The sequence below is a fragment of the Camellia sinensis genome, chromosome 7, assembly GCF_055761805.1.
Source record: "Camellia sinensis isolate YWXY chromosome 7, ASM5576180v1, whole genome shotgun sequence".
Classification (NCBI taxonomy): Eukaryota; Viridiplantae; Streptophyta; class Magnoliopsida; order Ericales; family Theaceae; genus Camellia; species Camellia sinensis.
The window spans coordinates 193,038,807-193,049,884 of NC_138967.1; positions in this window are offsets into that span (position 1 = coordinate 193,038,807).

Here is an 11,078-nt window from a genome sequence, read left to right on the forward strand (position 1 = left end):
GGGATTACCAGAGTCGTATTTACCGCATTTGAAATAAATTATTAAGTTTTGAACAATTGGAATTGCATGACATCATTGAGCATGATGGTTTTCAAAAGATGAAAATATGATTTACTTTCAAAAAAGGAGCATAGCATGACATGTGTATTTCATCTCTTGAGACTTATATAAAATGTATATACTTTGTTAAGGATTTTCTACTGGGTTTTATGCTCACCCCACGGGATTTTTGTGCATGAAAAGATGTGGTGATTCCGCCTAACTAAAGGCGAGGAAATATGTGTAGAGAGTACAAGACTCTCATTTTGCTGTAACTCTATTTGCAAGCCATGGGCTGTATTTGTATCGGTTTGAATAACCATTTTGTGTAACCAGGCCTAAGCCTTGGAAACTTGTAAACCCTTGGGGGTATCTATTTGTTTATTTATTTTGTTTTGGACTAAACGTATAATCGCATTGAGAGACTAATTGTATCATGTAATGCAAGTGTGGAGAATTATTTTTGTTTTCCTTTAAGGAGCCATGATGATTGTGTTATCATTTGACCATAGGAAATTGGGGTGTTACAGTTGGAGTATCGTTTTAACTAATTTTTCATCAAATTTATATTTGATAAAACATTTGATGAAGGATTTGAGATAACCTTATATCTTAAAATTGTGTGTGTTTAATTATAGTGGTTTTGGTAATTGTGCTTATTTTTTTAAGGATAAATTACATCCATTGTCTGAAGATTTCTGATAATTACATTGATTTTTTTTAAAAAAATTATTCCGATCTTCTTGTGACTAACGCCGCTAATAGAAGGGTTAGTTTAGTGTTTTTAATATTAAAAATATTTTTGTTGTAAATGTCACGACCCAAACCCGGCCCTATGGGTTTAGCACCGTAACCAGCCAGTAATCCGAGATTACCGAAGGTTTGCTTAACAGTAGTACAGTAAAACAGAGTACAGGGCCTGGCGGAAGCCAATACAGTAATTAAACAATGCCCAATGAGCTGTGATAGTCCGCATGCAAAAGGACTTTCCAAACATATTTACATTCAGTGGAAAGGTATACACAATATAAGTCGACTGGCAAAACCATGGTGGCGTGTATGCCACTTGGGAAAGGGAAGATGACATGGCCAAAAGATATCCTGAACTATTTCCACTAAATCCTGTTTTCTTCCAGAACGAAGATAACTCGAGTTTAGAGGACTAAACTCTTTTTAAGGAGGGGAGACTGTAATAACCCTCACCATTGTTTACCGCATAACCACTGATTACCGTTAAACTGAACTGATTATGACTGATAAGCGAACTGATTGAAATACTGAACTGACTGACTGAAATCTAGAACTGAATTGACTGAGTATATCTGTTTACTTGTGCATTTATCCGTTTGATTGTTCGATTATCTGTTCACCTTTTTATGCTTTTAACTGTTAATTGAAGGCCCTATCGGCGGCCGAATCCGGGAATTGATTGAGGTTTCTCGACCCTCATAATTAATGTGATTTTATGGTGTATTTACCTGAAATTTGATTTAGTATGATTAAATTAGATTAAATATTGGGTTCATTGCAACGTTTGACTTAATTACAATTAGACCACTTAGTGGCCATTATCTGTGCACTTTTGAGCCTTATACATTGAATTAAAACACTTTTGCTCAGCTCATTTTGAGCATACCACCAACTTGAGAGAGAGAGTGAGAGTGTATTCATCTTTTTTGCTTGATCTTGCTTGGATTGAGAGGATTGAAGTATAGATTTCATATTTGAGCTCCTAAACCTTGAATACAAGACTAAGGTAGGAAACTCATCTCCTTATTATTGTCATTGAGCTAGTTCTTGCATGATTCGTGCTTCATGGTAGAACTAAGTCATGTTTGGTTCATTGTTGTTGAAATGAAGCTCATTCCTTGCATGCATGTTAGTATTGTTGGATTTTGAGTTGAGTTCTTGGCAAATCGTCACATGCATGTCCATGTTTTGAGTGTAGGCCATGTTTTCATCATGTTTGTGACTCAATTGGCTCATTAGAGCATGTTTTGAAGCTTGAAAGTTATTTGAAGATCATGCATGTCATGTTTGAGGATTGTTCTTGAAAAAATTGGTTTGAAATTAGGTTTGATTAAACACCCTTGGGCTTTGATTTCTCAAATTGAGTTTTGAATCATGTTTAACTATGAGTTTATAAGAGTTTTCCAGAAAATGGGCCCAAGAGGATCGGTTTTGATGCATTTGAGCTTGAGTTTGAGCTTGGAGGTTCAATCTGGAATTTCCAGATTTTGCACTCTCGCTTGAGCGGGGGAAGGTGACACTCGAGCGTGGAATCCGAGCATCCAGTATCTCTGCACTGTTTTACAATCTGTTCGAGCGGAGGACTGGGTGCTCGAGCGGAGTCTTGTGTCTCAAGCTCGAGCGGGCGTCGAGCGTCCGTCGAGCGGAGATTTCACCCATCTAGTACTTTTGCAGTACGCTCGAGCGGGGGATTTACCGCTCGAGTGGGTACTTTTGTTTGCATGTCCGCTCGAGCGAAGTGACCTACGCTCGAGCGTGACCTCTGTTTTCTGAAAAATCTGAAAATGCTTTTAAAAGTACATCTTTGCATCCTCATCCCATTCTAGGCATTCTTAGGCCTAGATTAAGACATCTTATTGAGGATATAGATGTAGAACACACCAAGGCAAATTAGGGATTAAGTTCACTAGCGGGATCTCTTTGTTTCTCAACTTCTTGATCCGTCTGTTTACAATCTGTATGGGCCGTTCCTCGTAAGTGTAGTCATCATTTAGCACCACACGAGTAGGCTCTATCACATGAAAAGGATCCCGGAGGTAGTCCCTCAACATAGAAATGTGGAAGACGTTATGCATATGCTCCAGTTCGGGAGGAAGCGCAACTTGATACGCCACCGGATTGATTTTCTCAATAATCTCATATGGTCCGACGTATCTCGGTGCTAACTTGCCTTTGACTCCAAAACGAGTCTGGCCTTTCATTGGTGTCACTTTCACAAATACGTGATCACCCACTTCATACTCTCTGTCTCGTCTTCTGACATCAGCATAACTCTTCTGTCTGCTTTGCGCAGTTTTCAGTCTCTGTTGTATCAGTTTCACTTTCTCAGTCGTTTCATATACAATCTCGGGCCCAAGCAAAGGCCCATCACCAACTTCTGCCCAGCAAATCGGAGATCTACATTTTTTGCCATACAATGCCTCGAAAGCCGCCATGCCAAAACTCGAGTGATAGCTGTTGTTGTAAGCAAATTCAGTTAAGGGCAAATGACTTTCCCAGTTTTCCTGAAAATCAAGGACACACATTCTCAGTAAATCCTCCAGAGTCTGGATGGTCCTTTCTGACTGGCCATCTGTCTGAGGATGATAGGCACTACTCAGTCTCAGTTCAGTACCCAGTGCAGTCTGTAGGCTTTGCCAAAACTTTGATGTAAATTTCGAGTCTCTGTCAGAAACAATGGACACAGGCACTCCATGTAGTCTAACAATTTCATCAATATAGAGTATAGCCAATTTGTCCGCATTATAAATTGTCTTAACAGGTAAGAAGTGAGCAGATTTAGTCAGTCTATCAACAATAACCCAAATCGAGTCCATACCTTTACTAGAGCGAGGCAATCCCACTATAAAATCCATGGTGATATGCTCCTACTTCCACTCCGGTATCGGTAAGGGCTGCAATAAGTCTGCGGTTCGTTAATGTTCGGCTTTAACTTGTTGGCAATGAAGACATTTCGATACAAAATCAACAATTTCTTTCTTCATTCCCGGCCACCAGAAATTCAGTTTCAGGTCTTGGTACATTTTCGTATTCCCCGAATGGATAGAAAATCTTGAGTTGTGGCCCTCTTGCAGAACTCTTTTCAGTTTAGTATCATTTGGTACACACAGTCTTTCTTGAAATTTCAGTACATTATTCTCGAATTTGAATCCTGGTCTCGGTTTAGATTCTCTTTCTCCGATAATCTTTTTCAAGAAGTCATCCAGTTGCTGTTTCTCTTTAATCTCTTCAATCAGTGCTGGTTAAGCAGAAATAGCAGCTAAGGTTCCACCTTGTTCTCGCAAAACAATTTCAATTTCAGATTTTTCAAGGTCACAAAGAAACTCTCTCTGCCCAGTAAGCAAACAGGCTAAGTTTCCAATCGATTTCCGGCTCAGTGCATTGGCAACGGTGTTGGCTTTTCCCAGATGGTACAAAATCTGTAGGTCATAGTCCTTTATCAGTTCTAGCTATCTCCGCTGTCTCATGTTCAGTTCTTTCTGTGTGAAGAAATACTTTAAACTCTTATGGTCGGTATATACTTCACATGTCGCCCCATACAGATAGTGATGCCAGATTTTCAGTGCAAATACTACTGCAGCAAGTTCCAGATCATGGGTCGGGTAGTTCTTTTCATGCGGTCTCAGTTGTCGGGAAGCATAGGCAATTACTCTCCTATTCTGCATTAAAACACATCCCAAACCCTTATGAGAAGCATCACTAAATACAGTATAACCATCCGTACCTGAAGGTAAGGTAAGAACCGGTGCAGTCACAAGTCAAGTTTTCAACTCCTGGAAGGCAGATTCCTGCTGATCAGTCCAGTCAAATGATATCCCCTTCTGAGTCAGTTGAGTCAACGGTAAAGCTATTTTGGAGAAATCTCTGACAAATCTTCTGTAATATCCAGCCAAACCCAAAAAGCTTCGGACTTCAGTCACATTGGTTGGTCTAGGCCAGTTCACTACAGCTTCGATTTTCTGCGGATCAATAGAAATTCTATCTTTTCTAACAACATGCCCCAAAAACATAACATGGTCAAGCCAAAATTCACATTTAGACAGTTTAGCATACAATTTCTGTTCTCTTAGGGTTTGTAGGGCAAGTCTCAGATGATGTTCATGTTCTTCTACACTTTTGGAGTAAATCAGTATGTCATCAATAAATACAACAATAAAGTCATCAAGGTACGGTTTAAAGATTCTGTTCATGAGGTCCATAAATGCAGCTGGTGCGTTCGTGACTCCAAAAGGCATAACTAAAAATTCGTAATGTCCATACCTTGTTCTAAAAGCAGTTTTATCAATGTCATCTGATTTAACTTTCAACTGATGGTATCCGGATCTGAGATCAATCTTTGAAAATACTTTAGCACCCTGTAACTGATCAAACAGGTCATCAATACGCGGTAATGGGTATTTATTCTTTACAGTTACCTTATTCAGTTCACGCTAGTCAATGCACAGTCTCAGTGAGCTGTCTTTCTTCTTTACAAACAAAATAGGTGCGCCCCACGGTGAGGTACTAGGTCTGATGAACTTTTTGTCTAACAGTTCTTGCAGTTGTACTTTCAGTTCTTTCAGTTCAGTTAGAGCCATTCGGTAAGGAGCTTTAGAAACTGGCTGTGTTCCGGAAATCACATCAACGGTAAATTCAATCTCCTCGTCAATCAAATCCCCTGGAAGATTATCTGGGAAAACGTCTGGGAATTCTCTGACTATAGGAATACAGTTCACATTAGCATTATCATCAGTAGACACAGTCAATACAGAACACAGATATCCCTTACAGCCCTTTCTAATCAATTTTACAGCTTTCACAGATGAAATCAGATACGGGGGAGGTACTACTCCAACCCCATTAAACACAAATTCAGGTAGACCAGACGGATGGAAAACTACTTGTTTCGTTACACAGTCTATGGTGGCATGATATTTCGTTAACCAGTCCATCTCCAATATTACATCAAAATGATCAATGTTCAATGGCAGTAAATCGATAAACAGATGTGCATCTCCAACAATAATTTCACAAGCAGGGTACATGTATGCACAGGTCATAGATCCCCCAACGGGTGATGATACAGCTAACAGATAATTCATAGGTTCTAAGGGTCTATTTAATTTACGCGAAAAAATATGCGACACATAAGAATGCGTAGACCCCGAATCAATCAGTACATAAGCATTCTGAGTACAAATAGAGAGAATACCTGACACAACGGTCTCAGTATTCTGGACGTCTCCCGGTACTAGGGCGAACACTCGGCCCTGCCTCATAGGCTCTTTCCCGGTAGCTTTGGGGTTCGGTTTTGGTGTAACAGTTGATGCCGCTACGCTTGGTGTAGCTTTACTACTAGCTTGTGGAGCAGAGGGACAGTCTTTAACCATGTGGCCCACCTTGCCACACCTATAGCAGGCTCCTAATATCTTGTAACAGATTCCCTTGTGATTTTTACCACACTCAGAACAGGGCGGTATTGTACGGTTTCCTTGACTAGACGTAGTCGTTGACCCCGTATTCTGTTTCTTGTTCAATGGACTATGCTTGCCTTTCTTAAACTTAAAACTCTGCCTTTTACCCGGCCATTCAGGCAATGGCGTTTCAGTTTTCAGTGCTTCAATGTTTGATTCAGCCATCAAGGCTCCAGAACCCATGCTTCAACTTTCAACGGTTCTAGGCCTCCCCGAAAGGACGGCGGTTTCATTTTGCTGAACTTATGGGTCAGTGCAATTATGTCCCCATCATTAGCATTCATATTTTGTACATTCACATTCACATTTTGTTCCGGCTGTACCGGAGGAGGAGGAGGTAGGGGCTGTTGGTTCAGTTGTTGATCCAGTCTCGCAGTTATCAGTTCCATCATTTGCTCCAGTCTGGCCATTCTGGCCTCAGAGGATGAGGATTCAGTTTCATTTGCAGTGTTTGCGTTATCCATTTCACTATAAGCAGTTATAACAGTTTTAAACATAAGCAGTCATTTGTTTAACAGTTTAACACGTTAGCATATATTCAGTCATAACATAACTACACACTTATCATGCTCATGAGATGCCCAAATTACTTTTTTAGGACACCCTATAGCTCATTTGGACATGTGTGTGCGGTATAACTTGTGGTAAGTATCGTTCTGATACCACTCTGTCACGACCTAAACCCGACCCTATGGGTTTAGCACCGTAACCGGCCAGTAATCCGAGATTACCGAAGGCCTGCTTAACAGTAGTACAGTAAAACAGAGTATAGGGCCTGGCAGAAGCCAATACAGTAATTAAACAATGCCCAATGAGCTGTGACAGTTCGCATGCAAAAGGACTTTCCAAACATATTTACATTCAGTGGAAAGGTATACACAATATATACAATCATTCAGAATAGGGACCCAATCCCTATGTAACGGTACAGTAAACATTCAGTCTATACAATCCATTTGGTTATTACAAAACAGCAAGACAGTACAGAAGGGGGAGTCCTAAAACACCCCTAAGCCTTAGCATGATAGGCTTGGAACCTCGCAGTGAGGCACGGTAGTTGGCTTGATAAAACTGGAGTAACCCTGACGCTCCTAGCCGCGGTCTGGTGCCTATACACCTACATATATATATATGAGCAGTGAGCTAAAGCCCAGTGAATAACATAATGCATAAAGAGGTTAAGAATGAATGTCTTTACAGTATGAAAATAGTTCATTAAATCAGTATTTCAGTCGTTCAGTCAGTACAGTCATATGTGGTACATCCATTAGCATAACGGTACAGTAAACAGTAGGTCTTAAAAGACCGAACAATAAATGATGGCCATCAGTCAGTAAACAGTAGTGGTTCCAACAAGGGAACCGACAGAGATCTCTGTAACAGTAACAGTAACAGTAACAGTAGTTGCTAAGGATGCCACAATACAGTTCAAAATATAGGACATACATTCATTCAATTAATAGTATCAATTCAGAAAACAGTACAGTTCAATTGTTCAGAAGATAATCATTTTGAACATATCTTTACACAGTTGTTACTCACAGAGTTTGGGCTATAGTATGCTAGAGCGTGCCTCCCCAGTCGCCAACCCTACACAGTTAACAGATTGAACACACTAAGCTACACAGCTGGGAAAGATAATAACTTAATCCCTAATTTGCCTTGGTGTGTTCTACATCTATATCCTCAATAAGATGTCTTAAACTAGGCCTAAGAATGCCTAGAATGGGATGAGGATGCAAAGATGTACTTTTAAAAGCATTTTCAGATTTTTCAGAAAACAGAGGTCACGCTCGAGCGTAGGTCACTCCGCTCGAGCGGACATGCAGACAAAAGTATCCGCTCGAGCGGTAAATCCCCCACTCGAGCGTACTGCAAAAGTACTGGATGGGTGAAATCTCTGCTCGACAGACGCTCGACGCCCGCTCGAGCTTGAGACACAAGACTCCGCTCGAGCACCCAGTCCTCCGCTCGAGCAGATTGTAAAACAATGCAGAGATACTGGATGCTCGGATTCCACGCTCGAGCGTCACCTTCCCCCGCTCGAGCGGGAGTGCAAAATCTGGAAATTCCAGATTACACCTCCAAGCTCAAACTCAAGCTCAAATGCATCAAAACCGATCCTCTTGGGCCCATTTTCTAGAAAACTCTTATAAACTCATAGTTAAACATGATTCAAAACTCAATTTGAGAAATCAAAGCCCAAGGGTGTTTAATCAAACCCAATTTCAAACCATTTTTTTCAAGAACAATCCTCAAACATGACATGCATGATCTTCAAATAACTTTCAAGCTTCAAAACATGCTCTAATGAGCCAATTGAGTCACAAACATGATGAAAACATGGCCTACACTGAAAACATGGACATGCATGTGACGATTTGCCAAGAACTCAACTCAAAATCCAACAATACTAACATGCATGCAAGGAATGAGCTTCATTTCAACAACAATGAACCAAAACATGACTTAGTTCTACCATGAAGCATGAATCATGCAAGAACTAGCTCAATGACAACAATAAGGAGATGAGTTTCCTACCTTAGTCTTATATTCAAGGTTTAGGAGCTCAAATATGAAATCTATACTTCAATCCTCTCAATCCAAGCAAGATCAAGCAAAAGAGATGAAGACACTCTCACTCCCTCTCTCAAGTCGGTGGTATGCTCAAAATGAGCTGAGCAAAAGTGTTTTAATTCAATGTATAAGGCTCAAAAGTGCACAGATAATGGCCACTAAGTGGTCTAATTGTAATTAAGTCAAACGTTGCAATGAACCCAATATTTAATCTAATTTAATCATACTAAATCAAATTTCAGGTAAATACACCATAAAATCACATTAATTATGAGGGTCAAGAAACCTCAATCAATTCCCGGATTCGGCCGCCGATAGGGCTTTCAATTAACAGTTAAAAGCATAAAAAAGTGAACAGATAATCAAACAATCAAACAGATAAATGCATAAGTAAACAGATATACTCAGTCAATTCAGTTCTAGATTTCAGTCAGTCAGTTCAGTATTTCAATCAGTTCGCTTATCAGTCATAATCAGTTCAGTTTAACGGTAATCAATGGTTATGCGGTAAACAATGGTGAGGGTTATTACAGTAAACCATTATGTGATTATTATTTTACTTATAACTTATGTAATGCTTAATTATGACTCTTTTTTTTTTTTTAATTGTAACTAAAAAAATTTAGCTATAACATTTGTGGTTTAGTTATGACATTTCTAATATTTAAGACCACAAATGTTATAACTTATATATGGTACACATAAAAATGGTGTGTATTCTAAAATAACCTATTGTTGTGACAAAAATGACGATGAAATAAATTAAAAAATTAATTACATAATAAAAGAAGTTATTTAGTAGTTTTTAATCTATACTTGACATCAATTCAGTTATCCTAAAATTAAAAAAAATAAAAAATAAATTGATGAGTCTCAGTATCTAAATTAATAAAAATCAAATTGGCATACTACATATATTTATTACAATAGTATTAAATAATATTTCTAAATACTCACATAGTTTGACTATATATATAATTTATTACATTAAATACATACAAATTCTTATATTTCTCATTTGATTTCAAATAATCACTTCAAATTTTATGCAAATCAAATTAAAATCCTCTATGTGCAGATTTAACAACTAATTACTAACTTTTCTCAAAAAGAAAGAAAAAAAAAAAAACTAGAAATTTTAGTCAAACTAATGGTCAACTAACGAAAAGGGACAGCGAATGCAAATCAAAAGTAAAACTTAAAGGAGGTCAGTGTAATTTCAAAAAAAAGAATGGGAGGTCGGTGTAATCGTGAGAAACTTTAAGGGAAATGAGCATACTTTAACCCTTTTTAATAATTAAAAAAAATTGATACATTTAATGATTATTTTTCTTTTTTTTTTTATAGGACACTTGGACAATAAATCAAATTTTAAATTTTTTTTATCCAAAGGTTTAGCCGCTTGAATACTTTGTCCATAAGAATAAACTCCTTTAAAATGATCAAACTATTTATTTATATATGTAATTTTTCAAACCAAACCCTAACCAAACCATTCTCTCTCCAACGTCTCTCTCTCCCTCCCTCTCCGTCTCTGCAGCTCATCTCTCCCTCCATCTCTCACCACTACTTCCCCTCACCCTCCGCCGCTCCACCACTATTATCGTCGTCTCTGCCATCTCTTTCCACAGCCTCTGCTACGTTGTCAGCAACAACCAAACTGTCCAAACCCTAGCCCAAACTGCTTCTCTCGCTCTCTCTCGCTCTTTTCTATTCTCTCTACATCCATCGTCACTAACACCACCACTTTGGTCGCTATCGCTAACCTCGATCTAGCCATCGACTTCTCTCTCTCTCTCTCTCTCTCACACACACACACACACACACAAAAAAAAAAAACCAGACCCTTTTTCTCTTTAAATCCTCTCTCTCTCTCTCTTTTGTAGTCGTCAGAGTCGCCATTGACCTCGCGCCGCTGCTTAATACATCGATACTATACATTGCCGAATCTGCAGATCTGAGCTTTTCCACCTCAAATGCTGTAAATCTATACGATCCCTATTACGATCTAGACGTGAAGAAAGCTTTGAATCGCTGTCCTCGAGAGATCGTGGACGACTATCTCCCAATGGTTTGCAGACATGTCTCTATTTGATTCCCTTGTTTTGACGCTCAAAAAATATAGGAATTTTGTCACGCCCCAAGCTCCGTGACAACGCCGCACACTCATTTAAGTGAGCATGCAAGGCTAAGAGTCCAACACATAACCAACATTGTAAAATACTCAAATTAAATCCTTAAATATCATAATGCTAAAAA